Raw genomic sequence first — 22,714 nt, 5'->3', positions numbered from 1 at the left:
GAAGGAAGGAAGGAAGGAAGGAAGGAAGGAAGGAAGGAAGGAAGGAAATGTATTCCCATGGAGCAGCTGGGAGGTGCACCTACAGCGGCCACTGTACAGCGGCCACTCTCAGGACGTCAGCCTCAACACAGCTGCAGAACTTGGCCTGTGAACCTCTCTGCCTCTCCAGTCAGCCTAGCAACATGAATTTCTCCACACAGAACAGACTTGGCTTAGCAGGTCCATGTTCAAGAGGAACCCTTTTGTCAATTCTACCATAGCTCTACCTTTAACCACATGCTCTCCTTTAGGACATAATGTCCAGATGACAAGGAATGAACTGTGCAAAATGAACACAAGTATTTTACCAAGATGCACACACATAGGGTCCCTGGGTACAGCTGTCCTCTGGACATAGTGGCACTAGCGGTCTTTCCCTCATCCATCCTCTTTTCTGCACAACTCTTAAGTGTAGATGATGCTAGTGAGAGGATTAACAGAGGTCATGCCCAGAAGACAGACCTCCCCAAAGATTAGCCTGGCCTTTAGCGACTCTTTTGCTACTTCTAACATCCTTTAGGCACTGGGCTTTACCTCCAATGCCTGGCAACATTAACTGAAATGCACACCTAACCAATGGCTAGACAACTTGAACCAACCAACAGCTACAGTGCCTCTTTCTAGCTTTGCCCTAGCCCACCTCCACCACCTAGTAACAGTGTCTGCTCATAAGCCAAGTTTAACCTCCATTTCACCATTGTGACCATTCCTATGACATAACAGAGTAATCCTAAAAAGTGGTGTCAGCCCTCTATTTTTACCATGCTGTGCATTTTTTACATTTATATAATACTGTATGTACATGTGCACACGTGTGCCACTGCACTTGTGTGGAGTCTAAAAGACAAGCTGTGAATCACTTTTCTCCTATCAAGTGGATCCTGGAAATCAAACTCAGGTCACCAGCTTGGTGGCAAGCACCTTTACATGCTGAGCCACCCTGCCAGTCCAAACTTTCTTACTGTTTTGAGACAAAGTCTATATAGCCCTGGCTGACCCAGAACAGAGATTCACCTGCCTCGGCCTAGAATTAAAGGCATGCATTACCACATCAGGTCTATCATGCACTTAAAAGTCTAGAGACCAGATGTTCCCAGTAAGCACTTCGGTTTCCCCAGCATGTGTACACCACAGTGAATACACTGCACACCTAACAAAGTCTGTGGTCAGAAACTGCCTTCTAAACAGCAAGGTTCTGGTCTAGCCCCTCTTCCAGTTCTCTCCACCCAGTGGCCATGTGTTTGCATCTATCATGTTTTTGTGGGGAGATTAACAATTTCATTTCCTAAGTGGGTTTAAGAAGAGTTTTTTCGGCTCTGCTTCAGGCGGCGGCCTACTGCGATCAGGGTGGTCTGCGCTGTCACCCACGGGCTCAGGCGGGCTCAGCGGGGGCGTGCGGTGTCTGGCAAAAGGCCTTTCGCTAAGCTGGCCCACGTGCAAGCCGTGCAAGCCGTGCAAGCCGAGGCTCTGCGGCCATGAACGGCAAAGAAGGACCAGGAGGGTTCGGGAAGAGGAAGCATGACAACTTCCCACATAACCAAAGGTGAGAGGGGAAGAATGCCAGTTTGTCTTCGCTGGTGATGCAGGCCTTCAAATCATTTCAGCAGGAGCTGGACGCGAGGCACGACAAATATGAGAGACTCGTGAAGCTAAGCCGGGATATTACTGTGGAAAGTAAGAGGACAATTTTTCTTCTCCATAGGATTACAAGTGCTCCTGATATGGAGGAGATACTGACTGAATCAGAAAGTAAGCTGGATGGTGTCAGACAGAAAATCCTGCAGGTAGCCCAAGAGCTCTCGGGAGAAGACTTGCACCAGTTCCATTGAGCCGTCACCACAGGACTGCAGGAATTATGTGGAGGCTGTCTCCTTTCAACACTTCATCAAAACTCGTTCACGGGCTGGAGAGATGGCTCAGTGGGTAAGAGCACCCGACTGCTCTTCCGAAGGTCCAGAGTTCTAATCCCAGCAACCACATGGTGGCTCACAACCATCCGTAACGAGATCTGGCGCCCTCTTCTGGAGTGTCTGAAGACAGCTACAGTGTACTTACATGTAATAAATAAATAAATCTTTAAAAAAAAAAACTCGTTCACTGATCAGTATGGAAGAGATTAACAAGCAATTGACATTTACAGCAGAAGGCAGTGGGAAAGAGAGCAAGACTCCTCCCACTGATGGACAAGAGAAGCAGACTGAAGATCACACCTGTTGACTACCTGCTGGGCGTGGCCAACTTAACTGGAGAGTAGATGCGGATGTGTATTAACAGTGTGGGGAATGGGGACATCCACACCCCCTTTGAAGTGAGCCCGTTTTTACGCCAGGTTTACGATGGGTTCTCGTTCATTGGCAACACTGGCAACTATGCTGTACACCTTGAAACAGAGCCTGGCCAAAGTGGAGAACGCTTGCTATGCCCTGAAAGTCCGGGGTTCCGAGATTCCTAAGCACATGCTGGCAGACATGTTTTCAGTTAAAACAGACAAGATTGATCAGGAAGAGAGCATTTCTTAAGCAGCCCCACTCTGCTCTCTAAGGAGCTCCTGGGCGACCAGTTGGTGAGACTGTTCTGAGTGTGCATCTGAGTTTATTGGGGCTTCTGTAGACGTTCCCAGTTGTACTAGTTTGAAGTTGTAAACAGCTGTATATAAGTTTGTCCACAGAGACGTTTCTTACACTCATGCGCATTTGCATACAGTGTTTATATGTGCTAGCTCTATTGTGTGAACATGCTTCCGATTGCACTTTCTGCCACACCTACTTTAGTTCACTTTGAACTTGGAGTGACATTTTGGGTGGAAGGAAGTGTCTTAAGTGGGTGAGGGAAAAGTGTGGTGACACTTCTGGAGCGAGCTTCCTGCTTACGTCCCTCAGCAGTATCATGACAAGCCTTTAAAGTGGGCTTAGCACGTGAAACAGCAATTTAAATATGTAAGTTATCAATGTTTTTTAAAGTGCAAGTTTTGGTGGTGGTATAATGAGAATTCACTTAAAATTCTGTTTAGGTGTTTAGGTCAAGTTTAGGTCCTTTTGAATTCATACGAAGCAGTTTTCCTGAAGAGTTGATGAGTATCTGGATGATCGTCTTTTCCTTTCTCACAGATGTGGGAAGGAAGGAGCTGACACTGGTCTTCCCTGAGTAACTGACTCCACACTTGTGTAGGTTGTGAGCAGCCAGGCCCTTTGTCATATGTTAGGTGTGGTGCACTTTCAGGACATAGTGCTCACAGTGCTGACAACCCAAACCTTTACACTTCCTCCTTGGTGTTAGCTAGTGATGTTGCCAAAGAAAAAGAATTGTGTATAGTTCAGCAATAAGACAATTGCCAACATAGGAGGGACCGTGGGGCGTGGGTTCCATCTCCCCAGTCAGTCAGAGTCATCTGTGGTGAGAGCCTGGCTTGAGCGTGGCCTGCAGCTGACACCACCACATGCTTTCAATGAGTTCTGTGACTTTTCACAACTTAGATACTGGGCTTTATTTTTGGAAAGAATATCTATTTGTAAGGCTGGTTCTTTGAAAGTGTAATTTTCCAAAAACTATCACCAAAAGTAAAATAGAGTGTGTACATGCCTGGTAAGTTAGATTTGTTGTCCTGGTAATGATGAGGCTTTGCCTCCCTGTAATAAGATAGACTCCTGAGCTGTAGTCAGTCCTGGTACCTGCTCTGTCTGTCTGTTTTTTTTTTTTTTTCAGCTACTTCAAGTGGAATTTATAATGTTAAAATAATGGATTGAAGAATGTTTTACAGAAATGTATAGCAAACTTTAAATAAAATATTAAAATACAAAAAAGAGGTTTTTTTCCCTACAAATTTTAACATAACTTCCAAACATGCCTTGTCACTAACTCTACTTTGTCACACACTGGCACCTCTTTACTGTCTAGGAAGACTAGGTGCTGCCAATTTGGACACTTCTATACATTGCAAATATGAGGAAAAATGACTTATCTTGCATTACCAAAATTGCATTAGCATTAGGCCCTTCGTTCATTTTCCTTCTTCCTCCCTCCCAGACCCTCCAAAGCAAGGCTGCAATGCTCAGATGTGGTTCTCTCTTTCTAGTTCCAAAAGACAGCATTTTATGGTGAGTTTAAACAGGAGAATCTACAAAATGTATTATTTACTATGTCTATTTTTAACATATTTTGTGCACTTCTAAACACCTAGAAGATGTTTCAGATGAGGACATGAATTTGTCCCCTATATACATAGTAGTGTTGAAACACACATGTAAGGACGGTTAGATCTCAAAGTGTCTTGTGAGAACATTTTGGTCTCTGAACTTTCTTCCCCTTCAGCCCGCCTTGTGTCCTGTGACTCGTTTGTCCAGTATGTACAATATATACAGTATAGCAAAGTTACATGAGATGCATACAACACACAGGGTGTTGGGTAAGCTAGAAATGTCTAGCACACTAATGGAATCTTTTTGTAGTTCCTTCCCTCCCACCTCCTCGATCCACTGAACAAGTACAGCCCGTACACTGTTCTCAGAGGTAGGCTAACAATTCTATTTCTACACACAGCATTTCTCCAGTTTAGAACACTATATACACAAAATATTATTGTACTACCTCTGCATCTTTAGAGTGTGTCAAGCACTTTCAAATATCTAGAAAGACTAGATGTTTCATGTAAGAACTTATCTACGACTCACATGCCATTGGTACATAAAACTGTATGCAAAGCAATGGATACTATCTAAGATATCATCTTCTAAATATAACCATTTGGCCTTCAACCCACTTTCTTCTCCCTTCAAACCAGTAGACAAATATAGGCATGTGTAATGGTTAGAAACAGCTGAGCAAATTTCTATCCCCGAGCCATTTACAGAACAAAATTCTCTATGAATTCTAACGGTGTACCTTATGTGCTAATTTTACTACTTTGTCATACGTTGGCAACCTCTTTAACATGTAGAGTCTAGATGCTGAAAATTTAGACATATTTCTCCATTATACACACTAAACACACAGCAAAACAAGATGCAAATAAATAGAAATGGCATCAGAAAAGGTTCCATATACACACAACTACTGCATGGCCCTTGTCACTGCCTCCCAGCACCTCCTCCAAACCCTGGAGCAAGTAAAGACAGTACTGCTCAGACGGGCTCATCACCCCACTCCCCAAAGTGAGTGTTTGCAAAGTGATATTTCACTACCTCTACATTTAACATACATTGGGCACTTCTAAATGTCTAGATAGACCAGATGTTTCAAGTAAAGACTGTTGTCCATTATGTACACAGCAGTCCAGTAAAGGGCACACATGTATGTAACAAGGGTAATTAAAAATTCTTTAACATGAAATGTAAAAAAAAAATATTGTTCTACTAATTCTACTTTGTCATACACTGGCAACCTCTTTAACATCTACAGTGACTAGATGTTGTAAATTAGGACCCCCACCCCACCCCCATTGTCCATTATATACACTATGTACACAAAAAAGCCAAGCAAAAAATGGTACAGTGGTTCCTTTCCACCCAAGGGCCACAAATGGCTTAGAGTTCTGGATTTCCTTCTCCTGGGAACCAGGGCACAAACACAATGTGGTCAACTCAGGAGAAGTTTGGCTGTTCCTCTCCAAACAATATTTCAAATGAATCTGAACAAAAAGTTATTTAGAGAACGTTTTACTACTTCTTATAAAACATGTCAGTCACTTCAGAGCATCTAGAAAGACATCTTCAAAAAAATTTGGCATTTTCAAACACACACACACACACACACACACACACACACGGTGAGAGGTAAGACATGAGGAATAAAATGCATACACAATTCAACAGGATAAAAAGTGAGGCTGAAGAAGATGCCTTTTGTGCTTTGTGCTATCCCGAAAATTTTTAGGCCACCTCTAGAAAGACCCACTTGTCCCTGCTTGTTCAGTATGTTAGAGGACCTAAAAATTTCATTTCAAAGTCACTTGTAGAAGACATGTCCCTGGCATTCCCCTGTACTGGAGCATATAAAGTTTGCAAGACCGGGGGGTGGGGGGGGGGTACAGGGAACTTTCGGGATAGCATTTGAAATGTAAATAAAGAAAATATCTAATAAAAAAATGTTAGGTTCATATCATAACTATAAAAAAAAGAATTGTTTCCAAACACAAGCTTCAAGGGTCAAATACATTATATCATCTTGTCCTGATTTAAGAAATATTATTTTAAATATATAGCTGATACACAAACTTAAAACTAATGTCCAAATATTACAGATGCAAGGAAGACAGATTCAAAAAAAAAAAAAAAGACGTGTTTACGATCTTTTTATGGCAATGGTTGCACACTGATCTCCTACCTCTACTTTACCCTGCCTTGGCAATCTCTGCAGCTATAGGTCCAGATTTAGCCAAGAGTTTCAAAACAGCCTGGGTAAAGGTTGAGAACTGCTTTTTCATATTAAGTCTTTGCTAGCTTTTCCAATTGCCCTCCTGTGGTTGGCGCCTTCTCTTGAGTAGAAGGGAGGAGACCCAGACCCATGGCCCAGCCAGCGGATTGATCAATCTTTCCTCTCGCCGCTTTTCTGGGCCGCTCACTTTCCTGCAGGCCCATCAAGGCCTCTGTTCATCCAGGTCTGAGTGCTCCTCCATAGTCGGTCTCCTCCTGCCTATGATGGCCTGCGGTTCTTGCGCAGCTGCCTCAGGCCTCAGAAGCTCTGAAGGGCCAGCCTTAGCCTTCGGGTGGCCGCAATTGTTTCTGCCATGGCAAGCTCCTCGCAGCCACCCAGAGACATCCCAGAAGGCCTGGCTGGGGCTTCTCTGTGGATCCGAGCCTGGAGAGTAGGGGGGCTGTGGTGGAAGCAAAGTTGGCAGGGAAAGAGTCGCTGCACGTTTGCATTTCCCTGATGACTAGGGGTGGGGAACTTTTCTTTTCTTTTCTTTTCTTTTCTTTTCTTTTCTTTTCTTTTCTTTTCTTTTCTTTTCTTTTCTTTTCTTTTCTTTTCTTCTATGAATGACACTTTATTCAGTCATTTTCTTTACAGCTGAAACTCTGGGAATTCAAAATTAACATCCTTGCCTGTGAGCTTCTTGTACACACCAAAAAAAGTTCCGACCTTGTGTTCCACGTTGCTCTGCTGTGCTTTGTCTAAGTGAGTTTTTTTGAGCCGACTGCCATCCAGTTTCATAAGGATCCTCTTACCCACAATTTCACTTGGGAAGACTAAGTCCTCAAGGATGGTCGTGCACTGCTGTCAGGGTGCGGCTTCTGGGGCGCTTCTGCTTATTTTTCGTAGGGCTTTTCGGGGTTGGCTTGGGCAGAATCCTCCTCTGAGCAATGAAGACCACGTGCTTGCCACTGAACTTTTTCTCCAATTCACGAACTAGCTGGACTTGGATTTTCTGGAAAGATTTAAGCTGAGGAACTGGTACAAAAAATTATGATAGTTTTCCGACCACCACCAACTTCAATTTCCTTGGTTGCTGTGATGTTAATTTCCCGCAGCTGCAGCTGCACCTTGAGATTGGAGTTCATCTCCAGCTCGAGCAGCAGCAGCGCCGGAGAGATGCCAGACTCAACTCGTCCGGCTTCTCGCCATTGGGCTTCACGATCTTGGCTCTCGCTGAACATGGCTTCGTCCTGACGGAGCGCCGGCTTAGAAAGAGCGGAAAATTTCTTTAGTCGCTTCTTGGACATTCCATATTCCTCAGTTGAGAATTCTCTGGTCAGCTCTGTACTCCATGGTTTGTTTGTTTGTTTGTTCTTTTTTTTCTTGGTTTTTTTTTTTTTTGTTTTTTTCTTGTTTGTTTTGTTTTTGTTTTTCGAGACAGGGTTTCTCTGTGTAGCCCTGGCTGTCCTGGAACTCACTCTGTAGACCNTTCTCTGTGTAGCCCTGGCTGTCCTGGAACTCACTCTGTAGACCAGGCTGGCCTCAAACTCAGAAATCCGCCTGCCTCTGCCTCCCAAGTGCTGGAATTAAAGGCGTGAGCCACCACTGCTCGGGCCCCCCATTTTTAAATAGGGTTATTTGACTCTCTGGAGTCAAACTTCTTGAGTTCTTCGTATATTTTGGATATTAGCCCTCTATCAGTTGTAGGAACGATCTTTTCCCAATCCGTTGGTTGCCGTTTTGTTTTGTTTTGTTTGTTTGGTTTTGGTTTTTTTGTTTGTTTGTTTTTGTAGCAGAAGATGGGCTTGTTGAGCATCAGTGGGAGGAGAGGACCTGTGCCAGCTCCATAGATGCTCCAGTGTAAGGGGGATAACAGGGCAGGGAGGCTGGAGCGGGTGGGCAGGTGAGTGAGCAACCTCATAGAAGCAGGGGGAGGGGAGATTGGATAGGGGGTTGCAGAGGGGAAACCGGAAAAGGGGGATAACATTTGAAATGTAAATAAAGAAAATATACGAGGAGGAGGAGGAGGAGGCACTGCAAAATCTCTGTGTGGCCTGCCAGTGGCTGCCACAAGGGCTCGCGCTTCTAGCCTCTACAGGACTGGGACCGAGGCTGCTGCGAGGGGGCTCCTTCCCCCTTCCCCCACCCTGCCCCAGGCTCTTCTGGCACAAGCTGAGGCCTTGGAGGGCCCAGTGGAAGGAGGCCTCACTACCTAGCTCACAGCTGCACTCTCTGCCAGAACGCATGCATGTTACTTTTAAATAGCATACTTATTTCAGTGGATTGATGCTCCCTGCTGTCTAGCTTTCAAATGTTGTTCTTAGTGTCCATGTGCCATAGCACAGATATGGAGGTTAAAGGACAACTTGCAGGGGACAGTTCTCTTTTCACCAGTTCTCTTGGGTAGAAGGGAGACCCGCGGCCCAGCCAGCGGATTGATCAATCTTTCCTCTCGCCGCTTTTCTGGGTCGCTCACTTTCCTGCAGGCCCCTCAAGGCCTCTGTTCATCCAGGTCTGAGTGCTCCTCCATAGTCGGTCCCCTCCTGCCTATGATGGCCTGCGGTTCTTGCGCAGGTTCTTGAGCAGCCGCCTCAGGCCTCAGAAGCCCTGAAGGGCCAGCCTTAGCCTTCAGGTGGCCACAATTCTTTCTGCCATGGCAAGCTCCTCGCAGCCACCCAGAGACATCCTAGAAGACCTGGCTGGGGTGGAGAGATAGCTCAACAGGTAAACCAACTTGCTTACTGACAAGCTGGACTGAGTTAAATCCCAGGAACTACAGGGTGACAGATCCTGCAAGTTGTGTCCTCTGATATCCATACATGAGTTATGAGCTATGGCATGTACACATGCATGACTCTCTCTCTCTCTCTCTCTCTCTCTCTCTCACACACACACACACACATACACACACACACATAACACACACACACAATGTGCACATGCTAAATAAATACATAAATGAATAAATGTTAAAGAGAATAAAAGTAAAGTGCCTTTCTTGAAACAGATGCGAAAACAATTGTTTACAAAAGGAGGGAAAATACTGTAAATACATAGAAAGCAAGGGGACATACCTTGTTTTGGACTGTTTTCAAAGGACAGACATTTGCCTTGTGATGTAATCTTGCCATGCAATTGTATCTAATATTGGGAATGCTGTGAGCATAAGTGGATGTATTGGGGGCTTCTATCCCATCATTTGGGGTCGGTTTGATTACTTTTACAGTTGTTGAAGACCTCAAGGTAAAGTACAGTGTTCAAACACGGTCCTTAACTGTGTGCTTCCTGATTGATAGTTAAAGTTGATTTTGTTTTTGTTTTAGCCCATGATCTCTCATTGAGACAAGGTGAGAATTTGGTACAAATTGGCCCTTACAATTTGGCCATGAGATCTGAAACTTTTAGTGGACAAACTCACTGCAGGAAACAGCTATCTTGATATAAATCTCATCCTATACCTCCTTTGCTGAAAAAAAATAGTGCAAAGTATTGCAGGAAGGAGGAGTTATTCGAGACTTCCATACTGTTTCAATTTTTCGATGTAGTTAGAAACCAGCAAGAGAATGAGCCCTTAGCCCAACATCTCTCTCCAAGGGAACACATTCTTGTTTTCTTTTGAGGTACCTTCATACAAGACTACCTTAATTTCCCATGCGAGACAGATGGATGTTTCTGTGTCTCTTAGGGGGAGTTGAGGACAGGAACCTAGCCCTGTTCTTTCACACCACTCTTCAAAGTACTTCCCCAGGCCCCTGGGAGACACCCACTTTAAAGGTAAGATTACAGGAGCTTATAGTAACCCAGTACACTGCCTTCATTTTACACAGGAGGGAGTGCAGGGCTGGGACAGTGCAAAGGCAGCAAAGGCCATCCTCTACGTGATCATGTACTCTCCTGGAACCTAAGACTGTCCCATGAGGAGTCCCGTGAGGAGCCATGAGCCCTCAGTGTTTATCCGGTCCATCTGCCCAGAGGACTTTCTTTAAAGAAACCAGAATCTCCTCCCTAAGCTTAGCTGGAGGAAAGCTAGGGCTCCTGAAGATATGCAGTATCCTGGTGTCCACTCTCCAGCACTAAACAGCAGGAGCTTGAGAGCAGGAATGTAGTTTGTACCCTCCACTACAATAGCTCTCACTTCTCCCAATCCCCTTGGAAACCTGTGTCTGCCAACTGGCACCACACCACACAAGCCACGGGCCAGCTCTGAGCTTGTGTTGAGTTAACTTTTTTTTTTTCTTGTCTTTGTTTGTAAACTGTCATTATACAAGTTGTATTCACTTTAACACGTGGCTAAGCCTTGCCTTCTTTAGTGCCAGTCTCTCCTGCTCAGATGTCACAGTGGCATTGTGCGGCCAAGACTTAAGGTACAATGGACGGAAATAGAATTTTCAAGTGTACCCCCAAACGGTTTGTGTGGCTTCTTGAGCAAAGTGCAGATCTTATGGAGACTGTCTGGACTCCCAACATTTCCATGCAAATAGTTTTAGGCTGGAGAAATACATAAAAGCCTCCTTCTGAAAGCACAGTCTGTTGCTTCACAAAAAGACACAAGTGATCCAAGACATGGGCAGCATAATTGATACACCTGGGCCCTTCAGAAACACAGCCACCACAGAACACTCAGCCAGCTGAGAAATGTCATGTTTGAACATAAATTTCCATTCCAGGCCTACAAATGTTGTATTGTGTTTTAGGAAACCAAGAACAGATAAACAGAAACAAACAAAACAACAAAGATGAAAACAAAAACAAACAAACAACCCCCGCCCAGTCTCTATTCGGGTCTCCTTGTAAAAGAGACACAAATAAATAGAGCAAAAGAAAATTTGATGGCCAGAGCAGAAAATCAGAGTGACCCACCAGAGAATGGAATTCATCTTAGTGGCTGGGTCCTGTGCTGTTGCTGGGTTTAGGGAACTGGGTGATGAGTGCTCATTGTCATATGGTTGGTGTCTCTCAGAGGTAGACAATGGAGACCAGGGAGGTAGCTCCGGCTACCTGGGCTTAACAAAAGAAAGGATAAAATGAGAGTTGACTCATAGGCCTCCATGCCTCATTTTCCAGCCCATCCCAGGAGGTGGCAGGGGATAGAAATGTACAGGACCACTATGCTACATGTAATACATCATTGATCAAACTGTCATTGTGTGGAGTACAATTTAATATTAGACTTCAATATCTCAATTAAATAGAATCATACTTGCCAAGAACACAGGTTCATGTGGATTGTATATATTTTTTTTATTTTTAAAAAGGGGGTCAAATCACCAGGAGATTCCTTTTTTCTTATTTGTCCTTTTACATTTCAATTTTCATTTATTTGCTTTTGTTACTCTTTGCACTCACTGTGTTGAGCTTTTGTGACCTTATGTTGGCAGGATTTAGTGCACATTCAGACTAATTGAATAGTAGTCTTTTCATCTATTGTTCTAGCAAGGAGTCTGTCTCCAGCCTGAGTCTGTGACACCATGGTGTTATAATAGATGACCACACCTTGTTCATTTTTGATGGACACTTTGTACCATTCTGTCCTTCTTCTTCTAGCTGAATTATTCAGGAACTGCCTGTTTGAATCCTGTCCTTTCTTTCAGCCTCTCCTCCTTCTATTTTCTTTCATCAGGTTCACTTATCCAGGCACCTGTATGTCACATAGCACCTGAATGCTTGAAATGTGCATCACTTACCTAATAGGGGCCTCCCTAGCTCCTAGCATCTGACTGAAATTTAGCTGTTCAGTGAGTATATTCTTTTGTGTCCCTTTTTGTGCATTCCAGGAATAACCTTTATTGAATATCTTAGTTCTTTAGCCATGTTGCCTAATAAATGTTCTAAAACTTGAGTACAGATGGGTGTGGTGTCTCAGGCCTTTTATGACAGCAGTCAGGAGGTAGAGACAAGCATATCTCTTTAAATTCCAGGCAAGTATGACCTAGAAAGTTCAAAGACAGCCCTAGTGACACTGCTGTAGTTATCAGAAGAATGGCCACATTCTGTTCTTCTTTACCCTGTGCCCTAGATTGAACATACCTATAGAAAACGTGAACCAACCAGCAGCAGCAGTAAGTGAACACCATACATAGCTTGAAGCAGTCTCCCAACCTGTCTTATGAAACAACCACTAATCAATATATAAAAACAAATGCTAATTGTTATGTCCAGTTGAACTTTGTACTTAGTTCATTCAGCATTAGTTGACTAATATTGGAAAGAATAACAATAGATGGCATGACTCATTATAGAATACCTCATCATTCACAGATTTAAGTTGTTGTGAATTACATACAGGGGCCTGCAAGCATTAGGATGATGGTTGTCACTTTTAGTTCAGTAACTTCTTGTAGCTGTGTACTTTCCCCAAGTTCTGTCTTAGTCATTGTAGTGTCTTAGGCAGCAAAATATTTAAATAACTTTTAAATAATGTACATGTTTCTCTACCCACTTTACCCAGTTCAACAGCTATAAATGTATTATGAGATGTCTTAGAAGATTGAGCTTGAGAAATAGAGAGTTAAGAATCACACAGTCTCAGCCGGGCGTGGTAGCCCACGCCTTTGATCCCAGCACTCGGGAGGCAGAAGCAGGCGGATTTCTGAGTTCGAGGCCAACCTGGTCTACAATGTGAGTTCCAGGACAGCCAGGGCTATACAGAAAAACCCTGTCTTGAAAAACAAAACAAAACAACAACAACAACAACAAAGAATCACACAGTCTCATTTAATCCTTTTTGATGGGTAAATCGAGGCCTCTATCCTGCTCTTGTTTCAGGCTTAGATTCTAAAGTCAGCCATTTAAATGATGTTACGTCTGCCCCTATGGGCTTCGCAGGTACGGTTGCTGGAGGTGGCAGAGAGGAAACAGGCTATATCTAGCCTCAGTGTTCTGACCTGTGAACATCTGCATGATTAGTAGCCTAACAGTCCCTGAAAAATCTGAGCCTGAGACCACCACCACTCTGATGCCAAGAGCCTCAGACATGGAGCTAGCAACGCTGCATAGGCCCACATGGTTCCCAGGGTAGGGAACAGTAGGAATCTAGAAGAATCCCACCTTGAAACATAGGCCCAGGGCAGGAGTGAGTCAGAGACAAACAACCCTTGAACTGGGGTCATTGGGGCAGGCGTAGGTGAGGAGCAAGGCTGAGAAAACCACCTGATCAGCTCCATGAGGCCCTGACAGAGAGTTAGCCTGAGATGACCACTAGTTTGGTGCCACACAGGGCTTGAGGCGGAGAAGATGTCTAAGATGATCCCAGTCTGGCACCATAATGCACAAAACAGCACTCCTGAGACAACCTGAGACACTGAGAGATCCCAAGTGCCACCAAAAGGAGCAAAGGTAGTGAGGAACAGCTTGATGTGCATAGCGAATGATGCCACCCGGGACAATGGCTGGGTCCTGGCCTGTGCTGACAGTGGGAGCCTTGCCTAACAGGGATCTGTTAGCACCAAAAGCCAGGTGGACTTAATTGGTCTGGGCTGTGGCTCAGGGACATGTTTGCTTGCTGTGCAGAACTGGGCCCAATTCTCACCTGGGTTTCTTGGGAGAGCTCGCCCTGGGGGTATAATAGCAGAAGAGCTGACCCCACCCCTATCCAGCTGCAGTGCTGGGCCCTGCTCTTTGTGTGAGTTGACCCAAGGGGATGAGTTTGAAAGAGCTGGCCTAGCTACCACTGAAATCTTTAGTGATGTGGATGAGGGAAAGAAAGTCTTCTCCCCACCACATCCCTCACCACCTGGGAACATAAGAGCAGGGGTGACGTCTCTGCCCCTCACCTGATGCAGCAGGAGAGATGTCTCTGCCCCTCACCTGATATAGTACTCAAGTGAGTGGGCCCTGTAACATGCCTGGGCAGCACAACAGAAGTGGCCCTGATAGAGGTTGCTGGTGAGCTGGCCCCTGAGGGCACAAGCATGAGAGAGCCAGCCCTGCTGTTGCCTGCTGTGTAGTGGAAACATCAAGGGAAAAAAAATCCTCTCCTCTCCCTTTTATCCACCCTACCATGGGCAGGCGAAAGAGATGGCCCAGACAGATCCTGAGAGCTGGAAAGCTGGCCCTTTTCCCTCATCTGCTACAGCACTTGGGGAAAGCAGGCCCTGAGCATTCCCCATTCTTAGATGACTCATTCATTACCCAATCATTTTCCACCAAATTAGTCCCCCCATGCAGCCAAGTGTGGAGAGACCAGAGGTCAATGTCCGCAGATATTTGTAGCAATTGCCTTAGCCTCGGAACCATCCCCCCAGGCCCTTCACAAGGCTGCAGACTGCTGAGGTTAGTCTATTTGTTTCCTTTTTCTCCCTTCTCTCTCTTCAATCCCCACCCCCTTAAACTGAAAACTCTAGGAAAGAGTGTCAAACACATCTGGGTTTTTGTTGTTGTTTGCTTGTATGTATGTATGTATGTATGTTTTAACATTCAAGATGTGTTTAACAAGGGATACTTGGAAGATTAGGGGGTCTTGAATCAGATTTTCTAGGTCACAGCAATGTATCTGAAGAGGAAATGGCTTTCCAGAAAGGGCTCTGAGAAGAGCTGATGAACTAAATTTGCTCATAATTAAAGGGCCAGGTTAGGAAACAAGCACTGTCATTACTCGGACAGGAAAACTATGAAGCAAGTGGGATGGAAAGCCACAAACACTGGGATGAGGATTTTGCATGTTCCAAGGAAGTAGTATGCACATTATCAAGCCAGCTTAAATTCGAGCACAGATTGGGGAGGTTTTGTTTGTTTGTTTGTTTGTTTTGTTTTTTGTTTTTCGAGACAGGGTTTCTCTGTATAGCCTTGGCTGTCCTGGAATTCACTCTGTAGACCAGGCTGGCCTCGAACTCAGAAATCTGCCTGCCTCTGCCTCGCAAGTGCTGGGAAGCCACCACTGCCTGGCAAGACCCCACTCTTAGCTGAGGAACTATTGGCAATCGGTAGAGGGTGTGTTAGCTTTCTTTGTATGTCGTCCATAATAGGCTGCCATGTTCTAGTAAATGGCCCTAGCCCAGCATACTCTCAGCAACCCCTGGACTCAATGCGTTTAGAAAAGGGACTGTAGAAGAATCAAGTTAAAAACCAGCCTCAGCTACATAGTGTGCTTGAGGGGGTGGAGCATACAATCAAGTTAGAATAGGACAGTTTCTGGGAACCACAGCATCAAATGAAGCTGATTCCTTGGACTCTGGTCTGACTGTAGGCAGCCAGATTGTTTTGAGGCTCCGTGGTGGAAGTATCTCAGAGCTGCTAGTTTCAAGGAGGATGACCAGATTAGAGAATCTCCCTGAGCCTCTGTTGCCTTATCTACTAAACAGATATTCCCAGTGTGACTCTTGAGATATTGAAGAGTGAAGTTTAAATAAGCTAGCATAGGAAGCTGCCAAATAAGAAGAGAGAGCATCAGTATTAGAACAAAATGGATATCACTCCAAATTTAGCTGAGCAAGTTAGTCACTGTGTGACTGTATGTGGGACATTTTACCTTTTTAAATACCGTTTTTAAGATGAGACGGAAGGATGGACCATCCAGAGACTGCCCCACCCAGGGATCCATCCCATAAACAACTACGAAACCCAGACACTATGGCAGATGCCAGCAAGATTTTGCTGAAGGGACCCTGGTATAGCTGTCTCATATGAGGCTATACCAGTGCCTGGCAAACACAGAAATGGATGCTCACAGTCATCTATAGGATGGAGCACAGGGCCCCCAATGGAGGAGCTAGAGAAAGTACCCAAGGAGCTGAAGGGATCTGCAACCCTATAGGTGGAACAACAATATGAACTAACCAGTACCCCCAGAGCTCGTGTCTCTAGCTGCATATGTAGCAGAAGATGGCCTAGTCGGCCATCATTGGGAGGAGAGGCCCTTGATATTGCAAACTTTATATGCCTCAGTACAGGGGAATGCCGGGGCCAGGAAGCAGGAGTGGGTGGGTAGGGGAGGGGGGGAGGGTATAGGGGACTTTCAGAGAGGAAACTAGGAAAGGGGATTGCATTTGAAATGTAAATGAAGAAAATATCTAATAAAAAATTTTAAAATTATCTTAATTTTAATAATGTGTGTGTATATCTTTGTGTGCACATGTATATATGAGCACAGGTATCCTGTGGTCAAATCTTCCTGGAGGTGGAGTTATAGACTGTTGTGAGCCATTCGACAAAGGGGCTAGATAACTCAGGGCCTTACACAAGAGCACTCCTGACTCTTAACTGCTGATCTAACTTTCCAGCTGTGAATACTTTATTATGTGCAAAACTGTGAGAACTAATACAGTATATTTTCTTGATAAATATTTGTCAACTGCTAAGCACTGTATTCTGTGTTCAGATGAAAAGATAAGTAATCTGCTTTGAAGAATCTTACTGGCAGGGTTAGTGACACATGCCTGTAATCCCAGCCCCTGATCCGCTCAGGCCAGAAGGTTGATGCCAGGAGTTTGAATGCAACCTGGGCTACAGAATAAGTCCTAAGCACAAAATGAGCTTCCTTCTCAATGAGCGAGAGTGGGAAGAATGGAAGGAAAGAGGGAGGAAGGGAGAGAGGAACTTACATTCTTTTTTCGCACAAAATGCCAGACAGGCATAATATATTAGTGCTATAACAAGGGACCAAAAAAAAAAAAAAGCCAATAATTTTATGAGAAGACAAGGCTTTGGATAGGAGGGAGATTAAAATTAGATATTTTAGGCATTATATAAAAGTAGGTTTAAATTGCCAAATGATGTATAGATATTTTATTTTTGCTTGCTTTGTTTCTTGTGTTACTGGGAGCTGAACCCACGGCCTAACACATGCTAAGCAGTATTCTATCACTGAGCTATATCCACATTCCTCTTTTCATTTTTTAAGGTAGAAGCTCACTGCTTTGCACAGGCTGGCCTTGAAATTATTTTGTAGCCTCCTTAGTTCCTGAACTTGCAATCTTCCCTCTCAGCCTTTGTAGCAGCTGGGATTTCAGGTCTGGACCACCAAGTCCAGCTGTGACTTACGTTTTGTTGTTGCTGTTGTTTTGTTTTGTTTGACCATGCCTCAAAATTCTTGGATTTGATCTATCAGTCCTCCAGCCTCAGCCTCTCAATTGTCCGGAATTATTGAGTAGGAGCATGTACCATCATGCCGCACTGAGATATTTTTAAAAGATTATAACACATAGCCAGGCAGTGGTGGTGTATGGCTTTAACCTCTGAGTTCGAGGCCAGCCTGCTCTACAGAGTGATTCCAGGACTGCCAGGACTACACAGATAAACCCTGTCTTAAAAAAACAACAACAATAACAACAACACACACACCTACATAGGAAATAAATGCAGTTGGATACCTTGCCACAGAATTGTTACAAGCTATAAATTTGTAAAAGCACCATATAGTCCTCAATATCATCCACTGTGTTCCCCTCATATTCCTTCTCACCACTACTATTTCTTTGTTATTCAAAGGTTAGCACCATCCTCATCTTAAAAAAAAAAAAAAGACCAGGACTGGAAAGATAGGTCAGTGATTGCTCTTCCAGAGGAACCAAGTTCGATTTCCAGCAATTATATAGAGGTCCATAACCTTCTGTAACCCCAGTTCCAGGGGGGTCTGTCTTCTTCTGTCCTTCTTGGGTACCAGACATTTTCAAATGTGTAGGCAACACTCTCTCTCTCTCTCTCTCTCTCTGTGTGTGTGTGTGTGTGTGTAGGTCGTAGGTTACAAAGCTGGAAAGGACACAGTGAGAGGGAAGGATTAGGTGAGGGTGAAAACACAGCAGGTAATGGATTACATATAATAGGAGATCACAAGGTGCACTAACTAGGGGGAAAAAGGGTATCAGCTGGAGGAGGCAGGAAGGAAGAGCGCAAAGAAGCAGTGTAGGGAGAGCACAGTCAACTGCACTGTGTATGCAGATGACACGGTAAAACCCAATCTTTTATATGCTAACCTAGAAAACTGATGTAAAACAGTCAAAGATGAGCCGGGCGTGGTGGCGCACGCCTTTAATCCCAGCACTCGGGAGGTAGAGGCAGGCGAATTTCTCAGTTTGAGGCCAGCCTGGTCTACAAAGTGAGTTCCAGGACAGCCAGGACTATACAGAGAAACCCTGTCTCGAAAAACCAAAAAAAAAAAAAAGTCAAAGATGAGTTGTGCCTGGAAAGACGTATGTTCCAAAATGGGACACTACACTATATGTTCCTTTTTGTGAGACAATACATGTGGTCCTTTGCATTCTCCATGGTGTGTGGTGTGAGTATTCTGAAGATGGGTGCTTTTGTAACTTTCCTGGACATATTCGAACAAACATCTGTTTAATCCAAAGGGTGACAAAAACAGAGCACAAATATTCCAGCCAAGCCTCGATTGATAAGCCAAGGAACTTACTGGGCTTACTTCTGAAACCGCACTGAAGAAAAGCCCCACTGCATCACAGGTGACAACCCTCCCAAAGTCCAAGAATGGAACATTAAGATATGCATGTATTCAGCCATAGTCAATAATGTTAAATGGGTTTTAACAATATTGCACACATCCTTCAACCCAATGGCTATTTTTAAGCTATGAAGTTATTGCTTTATTTTTTTAAAGACAGGGTCTCACCATGTACCCCTAGTTGGCCTGCAACTAGCTATGTAGAAGAGGCAAAGTTTGAACTTACAGAACAGACTTCTGTTTGTCTCCATCTCCCAAGTGCTGGGGTTGAAGGCCAGCAATCAAATTAGGCCTTGGTTTTGTTTTTATTATCCCACAAAGTAGATACTTTAAAATCTCTGTAGCTTTTAGATTCCACTTATATTTTCCTTTCAGAATTTGTCACTTATTTTTTCCCCAATGTTTTTGTAATGTAATCAACATGCAACTAAATACCCAAATCTTTTTTTTTTTTTTTTTTTTTTTTTTTTTCGAGACAGGGTTTTTTTTTATAGGGTAGACCAGGCTGGCCTCGAACTCAGAAATCCGCCTGCCTCTGCCTCCCGAGTGCTGGGATTAAAGGCTTGCGCCACTACGTCCAGCTGCCCAAATCTTAAAGTACACGTTTTCTCTCTTCTTTTTTTGCAGTGCTGAGGAATGAACCCAGGACCTTGCATATACTAGGCAAGCACCCTACCACTGAGATGTTCCTCAACCCTGCCCTTCCTTCCTTCCCCAGAGTCAGACTCCTTTCTGGAATGACATTCTTCTTCCTCAAATGTGTTATTCATTTAGCAAGAATTTCTAGTAATCTCTATTTTTGATTCTGAAAATGCTTTTATTTTGTTCTTATCATTAAATTCATCCCAACTATTCAATCCCAGTCAAGAAAAAAATCAGCTTCAACAATGTATTCATGCTAATTTTTATTATATTTTAGTTAATACATAAAACAACAGGCTTCATTATGCTATTTTTTAAAAAAATACATTTTCCATATATACATACCTACATATACACACACTTTTTAAAAATATACTAACTCTTAAACATTTAATGATTATCATACTACCACACCAGAAAAAAATCATGCTTCTTTACTCTTTAAGATCATTGTTCAATTCCTTCAGTGTGAACAAGTGCTGATTGTTTCCTTGAAACAGGTCTCAAATATAGAACCATCACTAAATCAGTTAATTCATTCCTCATGGTTCTCTCTCTCTCTCTCTCAATGGATATTTTATTTATTTACATTTCAAATGTTATCCCCTTTCTGGGGTTTCCCCCTCCCCAACCCTCCTATCCCATCCCACCTCCCCTGCTACTATGAGGGTGCTCCCCACCTCCACCCCATCCTTGCATTACCCTATCCTGGGGCATCAAGCCTTCACAGGACCAAGGGCCTCTCCTCCCATTGATGCCCAGACAAGGCCACCCTCTGCTACATGTGACTGGAGCCATGGGTTGCTCCATGTGTACTCTTTGGTTGGTGGTTTAGTCCCTGGGAGCTCTGGAGGTACTGGTTAGATCATATTGTTTGTTGTTCCTCCTATGGGGTTGCAAACCCCTTCAGCTCCTCCAGTCCTTTCTCTCACTCCTCCAATTGGGACCCTGTGCTCAGTCTAATGGTTGGCTGCTGTGAGCATCCACCTCTGTATTTGTCAGGGGATCTTGTTCATTTGTTTTGTTGAGACAGGGTTTTTCTGTTTAGCTCTGTCTGTCCTGAAATTCACTCTATAGAAAACAATGGCTTCAAACTCAGACATTTGCCTGCATCTACCTCCCAAGTGCTAGGATTAAAGGTGTGCTTCACCACATAAGGTTCCAGTGTATCTCTTAATGAATAGGACCACAATCATTGCCACAAAATCTTCGTTGTCTCCCAGTTTCCCTTCAAAATTTCGTTGAGGAAATTGAGTCATTTATTCAGTTGAAGTTCTGACTATGGATCTTACATGTTTTATCTTTTCCTTCATCTCAGTTTATTCAAACTTGATCAAATATGTATTAGTTCTTAACCAGAGAACCCACATATAAACTAGACCATGAAAACATACTTTCCAGGGCTGGAAAGATGTCTTAGTGGCTAAAAACACTTGCTGCTCTGCCAGAGACCTGAATGTGTGTGGATCCCAGCACCCATACCAGTTCTAAAGTGCCTGGAACTGCAGCTCCAGTGGATCTGACAACCTCTTCTGGGAGAGAGAGAGTCAGTTTTGTTTGCTTGTTTGTTTTAGGGATGAGGATCCTGAAAGGCTGCCCAGGCTCCAGATGATGTTCCTATACCCATGAACAACTAGCTAACATTAGGTGTACTCTGTAAGTTTGGGGTTTTTTTTGTTTTTTGTTTTTTGTTTTTACTGTTTTTCATTTACTGTTTTTATTTTCAAGAAGAGCTGAAACCAAAATTTAAGGGTGGTTTTTCTTTTCTATGGGTTCTGTAAAAAGAACTCACGAAATTGAAGGGGAAAGTGGGGGAGGCATGTATGGGAAGAATTAGAGGAAAGGGAATAGAGGGATGCATTTATCATTCTCAAACAAAAATTAAGGTAGAAATGTTAATACATGCCTATAATACCAATACTCAGGAAGTGGAGATAGGAAGATCAAGTTAACTCTCAGCTGCATAGGGAGTTTGAGGCAAGCCTGGATAACACAAGATACTGTATCAAAATAGCAACAGAAAGAAAAGAAAAAGATTCACACACACACACACACACACACAAATTAGAACAAGTAAAAAAAATTAAAACTGAGGATAAGCTGGGCCTGGTGGCACAAGCTGGTAACGCCAATCATTCAGGAAGCTAACGGCAAAAGGACTGGAAGTCTTAGATCTGACTAGCCACTCCCTGAAGATAGTACTAAATATTTTAGGAAACATATGTGTTAACAAAGGAAAGATACACGGTTAATTTGAATTTTTAGCTAAAACTATTTAAGAAATTAAGGAAATCAGTTTGACTATGTCTGGCTACATCTTTTTCTTCTAAGTATGATAGCAGCAATCTTAAATTTTCTAGCTTTTTAAGTGACTGCAGGGGAAGAAATACCTGAGGTCTGTCTCCTTTTAGGTGTTTCTCATAGTTATTGCTACACACTAAATAAATACTGCTGGACACACTTGATCAAGATGAGTCACCAAGAAAACTGATTAATCTCAAATTAATGTAAAGACTCACAAAGAGACCATTTTTTTCCCTTGTCAGGTACATACACAGCTCTACATTTATAAGCTCATAAGTTCATTCTTGCCTTAAGTAATCATAAACTGCACAACATTTTATGCTCCATTTTTGCTGTCTTTATATTTTGGCACATTTTTATAAAGTATTATGCAAACCTAAAATAATAGAATATCTTGTATAAATTTTGAATAATGTTCTAAGAAAATTAGTGAGGAATATAATTATTGCTTTATGTTGTGATAATTAGGGCTTACAAATTTATTAGGTATCATTATTATAGTCCAAATACTTTAGAAAGGAACAGAGATACAAAAAGTAAATGTGTTTATGGCATTAAGAAATATTTCCCCAGGCTGGAGAGATGGCTCCGAGGTTAAGAGCACTGACTGCTCTTCCAGACATCCTGAGTTCAAATCCCAGAAACCACACGGTGGCTTACAACCATCTATAATGGGATCTGATCCTGTCTTCTGGTGTGTCTAATGACAGCCACAGTGTACACATAAAATAAATTAAATAAATTCATTCTTTTTAATAGCTGAGTAGTACTCCATTGTGAAATTCCTAGGCAAATGGATGGACCTGGAGGGCATCATCCTGAGTGAGGTAACCCAATCACAAAGGAACTCGCACAATATGTACTCACTGATAAGTGGATATTAGCCCAGAAACTTAGGATACCCAAGATATAAGATACAATTTGCTAAATACATTAAACTCAAGAGAATGAAGACCAAAGTGTGGACACTTTGCCCCTTCTTAGAAT

At 43.3% G+C, this 22,714-nt stretch overlaps 4 pseudogenes across 1 annotated transcript; 2 read left to right on the top strand and 2 right to left on the bottom strand.

Annotated features, from left to right (window-relative positions):
- LOC110286394 overlaps window positions 1–737 on the bottom strand; it is a 3,303-nt pseudogene extending 2,566 nt beyond the window's left edge.
- Window positions 738–1,514: 777 nt separating this feature from the next.
- On the top strand, window positions 1,515–2,646 carry LOC110286953 (annotated as a pseudogene). The gene is made up of 2 exons (XR_002377172.1): window positions 1,515–1,925; window positions 2,124–2,646. The product of XR_002377172.1 is annotated as a translin-associated protein X-like (transcript).
- Window positions 2,647–7,035: 4,389 nt separating this feature from the next.
- LOC110286393 overlaps window positions 7,036–22,714 on the bottom strand; it is a 20,565-nt pseudogene continuing 4,886 nt past the window's right edge.
- Window positions 13,191–13,305, top strand: LOC115030198 (annotated as a pseudogene).

Source organism: Mus caroli, chromosome X (assembly GCF_900094665.2).
Source record: "Mus caroli chromosome X, CAROLI_EIJ_v1.1, whole genome shotgun sequence".
Taxonomy (NCBI): domain Eukaryota; kingdom Metazoa; phylum Chordata; class Mammalia; order Rodentia; family Muridae; genus Mus; species Mus caroli.
The sequence above is the reverse complement of the archived record's forward strand: the minus strand, read 5'-3'. Positions and strand labels throughout refer to the sequence as shown.